Consider the following 5240-nt stretch of genomic DNA (forward strand, 5'->3'; position numbering starts at 1 on the left):
ATAGTGTGAATTGTTTTTATCTATTAATTTTTAATGTCTTAAAATACCTGTATTCAGAAGCCCTTGTCTAATAACTGAAGATGAGATTCTGACACCCAGAACGACTAGAATGAATTCTCCTGTATAGAACAAAGTCAAAGCAAGGTTCTTTTATGTCTTACTGTGCTATTACATTTACCCATTTCATACTATTTAATAATATTGAACTTAATTGAACACTAAATAGAAAACTCATTTCATAGTCAAAGCCTTGCTTTGTCATCTCAACATTTCTTTCACTCTTACTTTAGAACAGAGGTACTCAACATTTAAGAATCATAATAACTCTGTGAAGGAATTACTTAAGCTGCATGTTTTTAAACTCCATCCCAGATACTCATATTCAGGCTTTCTGAGATGTCACTGTTACAAAAAGACAACAAGCCAAAAACTGAGTCACTTATGCTAAGCTCCACATCACAAAACTGAGACTTATCATTTTTTTTTGTCTTTTTTTAAAAATTTTTTTTTCCAGTGGGTTTTGTCATACATTGATATGAATCAGTCATAGATTTACACGTATTCCCAATCCCGATCCCCCCTCCCACCTCCCTCTCCACCCGATTCCTCTGGGTCTTCCCAGTGCACCAGGCCGGAGCACTTGTCTCGTGCATCCCACCTGGGCTGGTGATCTGTTTCACCATAGATAGTATACATGCTGTTCTTTTGAAATATCCCACCCTCACATTCTCCCACAAAGTTCAAAAGTCTGTCCTGTATTTCTGTGTCTCTTTTTCTGTTCTGCATATAGGGTTATCGTTATCACCTTTCTAAATTCCATATACATGTGTCAGTATGCTGTAATGTTCTTTATCTTTCTGGCTTACTTCACTCTGTATAAGGGGCTCCAGCTTCATCCATCTCATTAGGACTGGTTCAAATGAATTCTTTTTAATGGCTGAGTAATATTCCATGGTGTATATGTACCACAGCTTCCTTATCCATTCATCTGCTGATGGGCATCTAGGTTGCTTCCATGTCCTGGCTATTATAAACAGTGCTGCGATGAACATTGGGGTGCACGTGTCTCTTTCAGATCTGGTTTCCTCAGTGTGTATGCCCAGAAGTGGGATTGCTGGGTCATATGGCAGTTCTATTTCCAGTTTTTTAAGAAATCTCCACACTGTTCTCCATAGCGGCTGTACTAGTTTGCATTCCCACCAACAGTGTAAGAGGGTTCCCTTTTCTCCACACCCTCTCCAGCATTTATTGCTTGTAGACTTTTGGATAGCAGCCATCCTGACTGGTGTGTAATGGTACCTCATTGTGGTTTTGATTTGCATTTCTCTAATAATGAGTGATGTTGAGCATCTTTTCATGTGTTTGTTAGCCATCTGTATGGCTTCTTTGGAGAAATGTCTGTTTAGTTCTTTGGCCCATTTTTTGATTGGGTCATTTATTTTTCTGGAATTGAGCTGCAGGAGTTGCTTGTATATTTTTGAGATTAATCCTTTGTCTGTTTCTTCATTTGCTATTATTTTCTCCCAATCTGAGGGCTGTCTTTTCACCTTACTTATAGTTTCCTTTGTAGTGCAAAAGCTTTTAAGTTTCATTAGGTCCCATTTGTTTAGTTTTGCTTTTATTTCCAATATTCTGGGAGGTGGGTCATAGAGGATCTTGCTTTGATTTATGTCGGAGAGTGTTTTGCCTATGTTCTCCTCTAGGAGTTTTATAGTTTCTGGTCTTACATTTAGATCTTTAATCCATTTTGAGTTTATTTTTGTGTATGGTGTTAGAAAGTGTTCTAGTTTCATTCTTTTACAAGTGGTTGACCAGTTTTCCCAGCACCACTTGTTAAAGAGGTTGTCTTTTTTCCATTGTATATCCTTGCCTCCTTTGTCAAAGATAAGGTGTCCATAGGTTCGTGGATTTATCTCTGGGCTTTCTATTCTGTTCCATTGATCTATATTTCTGTCTTTGTGCCAGTACCATACTGTCTTGATGACTGTGGCTTTGTAGTAGAGTCTGAAGTCAGGCAGGTTGATTCCTCCAGTTCCATTCTTCTTTCTCAAGATTACTTTGGCTATTCGAGGTTTTTTGTATTTCCATACAAATTGTGAAATTCTTTGGTCTAGTTCTGTGAAAAATACCGTTGGTAGGTTGATAGGGATTGCATTGAATCTATAGACTGCTTTGGGTAGAATAGCCATTTTGACAATATTAATTCTTCCAATCCATGAATACAGTATGTTTCTCCATCTGTTTGTGTCCTCTTTGATTTCTTTCATCAGTGTTTTATAGTTTTCTATGTATAGGTCCTTTGTTTCTTTAGGTAGATATACTCCTAAGTATTTTATTCTTTTTGTTGCAATGGTGAATGGTATTGTTTCCTTAATTTCTCTGTCTGTTTTTTCATTGTTAGTATATAGGAATGCAAGGGATTTCTGTGTGTTAATTTTATATCCTGCAACTTTACTATATTCATTGATTAGCTCTAGTAATTTTCTGGTAGAGTCTTTAGGGTTTTCTATGTAGAGGATCATGTCATCTGCAAACAGTGAGAGTTTTACTTCTTCTTTTCCTATCTGGATTCCTTTTACTTCAGAGCAGAAAGAGACTTATCATTTAATTAGTTTTCATTCTTTCAAAAATGTAATCTTAAACCAGTCAAGCAAAAATTACCTGGTCAGCACTTCTGAGGTAATCTGCTTGACAAACCCCTGCCTTCCTTTAAAGGAAAATGACCTTGCATTTTTCTTTATAACCAATTCATTTTTTACTAGTATAACTTCCTTGTCCTGCTCCTTTCTGCCTGTATAAGCCTTTCAATTAGCATATTGATTGCATATATAGTATATATGCATATATTATATAGCATTATATAGCATATGCAATATATATAATTATAGCATATAATATATGTGCATATATGCTATAATTATATAGCATATATAATATATATGCATTATATATATAGCATATATAATTAAACATATTCCTTGGAGCTCCTTTCTATCTGCTAAATGGGCTGCTGTCTGATTCATGAATTACTGAACAAAGTCAATAACATCTTTAAAATGTACTCAATTGAATTGTTTTATAAGAGCATCCATAAATCTGCATTTTAATAAGCACACATGACTATGCTGAGTTGAATAAAATGGCACTACAACCTTGTTTTTGTTCAGTCACTAAGTCGTGTCTGACTCTTTGAGACCCCAGGGACTACAACACTGCAGACCTCCCTATCCTGCACCATCTCCTGAAGTTTGCTCAAACTCATGTCCATTGAGCTGGTGATGCCATCCAGCCATCTCATCCTCTGTCATCCCACTTCTCTGTACTCTGTACTACAACCTTAGGTTATCCAGAGCTGAGAGAATCAGTCACCTCTCCATTTCTAGGCACTTGATTATTATGCTTCTGCTAAGAGTCAAACCAGTACAGTTACTATGGTATTTACTTCCTGTTTCCATCTTTAAGCAACATTACTAAGATAACAATCAATCAGACAACATCAATACAAGTGCTCTGTGGTAACGGTTGATTAATCTTTAAACACTGTGAACTATGAAAAATGTTGCTGGTCCAGTTTGATTTTGAAAAGTCTGATTATCCTTTTTTTAATTTTATATTGTGATTTTCTTTCAACACCCATAACCACTCATGCTAAAACAATGAGAAAATTAGTCTATCTTGAATGCTGGGCCAAGTATCTAACTAAAGAAGTTAATTTTAAAGAGTTGATATTGCAGGTTTAAAGATGAAGAGATCTTATCAAAATATCATACCTTTAAACACTGTAGATCTAAAATTGAATACTATATTAATAGAATATGAATTTTTTTTTTTTTTTTTTTAATATGGAACGCTTCACGAATTTGCGTGTCATCCTTGCGCAGGGGCCATGCTAATCTTATCTGTATCGTTCCAATTTTAGTATATGTGCTGCCGAAGCGAGCACTAGAATATGAATTTTAATTGGGTTAATTGCTAAGCTTTATTCAAACACATAAAGACATGAGACAGTAATTCCACATAGGTGTAGACCTGGACACCTGCTGCTTCCCCTTTGTGCTAAACAGTATATACAGAAAAGTATGCTTAGTTTATGGTTTACTTCTTAGTATTTTAAATCTCTCTTAAGTCAGAAGCTAAATTTTGTAAGAGTATTTATTGTCACGTAACATATTCATTATAAAGTAGTTTGTTCAAATCCCTTGCTTATTAAAAATCCTACAAAATTATACATTTTATTGGTCATTGATATCTTTCAGAGTGGCTTGAAAGAGCCGCAAATGATGAGCAATTATTTGCACGTTATTAAAGCAGATATTTTGGACTTTTTACAAATAAAAGAACTCCACCATTATTTAGTGACTAATTTTACCAAATATTATTTTTGAGATACTGTATAACACGTATGTGTGCTTTCTAAGTTGCTTCAGTGTGTGCAACTCTTTGCCACACTATGAACTGTCTGCGACTGGGCAAGCTCCTCTGTCCAAAGGATTCTCCAGGCAAGAATACTGGAATGGATTGCCATGCCCTCCTCCAGGGGATCTTCCTGACCCAGGGATCGAACCTACGTCTCTTAGCTTTCCTGCATTGGCAGGCAGATTCTTTACCACTAGTGCCACCTGGGAAATCCCATGCATAACACATACTGCCTTTAAAAAAAACAAAGATTCATGTCAGTGTATGACAAAAACCACTAAAATATTGTAAAGTAATTAGCCTCCAACTAATAAAAATAAATGGAAAAAAAAATTGCCCCGAGATGCACACACATACAATTATATATGCATATATTATATATATGAATATAAATATAATGAATATAATACATTATATTAAATATATGTTATAATATATTATATTAAATAAAATAGTAAATAATTAAATATCAAATAAAATAATATATTATATTAAATGAATATAATATATATACATATACATTCATCAAATTGCTCTTTGAAAATAGCTGGGGAAAATTTTTAAATAAATTTTTAAATGGAAAATGTATCTAATTAGTGTCTATGTTAGTCTGGTACAAAAGGAATACTTTGCTTATTGGGTATTGTGTAGTTTCCTATTACTGCTGTTACAAATTTCTATAAACTGAAATCCTACATGATGTCATGGAAAAAATTCCAGTTGTTCTGACAAATTAGGAGTCTTTTAATGGCCCTTTAAAAAGTGTGTTTTGTTTAATCCAATAACAATTTGCCTTTCTGCTTTCCCTCTGAAACAGATATAGC

General features: G+C 34.5%; 1 non-coding gene across 1 annotated transcript; it reads right to left on the reverse strand.

Annotated features, from left to right (window-relative positions):
• Window positions 1–3836: 3836 nt before the first annotated feature.
• LOC133053226 (U6 spliceosomal RNA) lies at window positions 3837–3943 on the reverse strand. The gene has a single exon (XR_009692160.1). It is a non-coding gene; the product is annotated as a U6 spliceosomal RNA (small nuclear RNA).
• Window positions 3944–5240: the final 1297 nt, after the last annotated feature.

Source organism: Dama dama, chromosome X (assembly GCF_033118175.1).
Source record: "Dama dama isolate Ldn47 chromosome X, ASM3311817v1, whole genome shotgun sequence".
In the NCBI taxonomy this organism is placed as follows: Eukaryota; Metazoa; Chordata; class Mammalia; order Artiodactyla; family Cervidae; genus Dama; species Dama dama.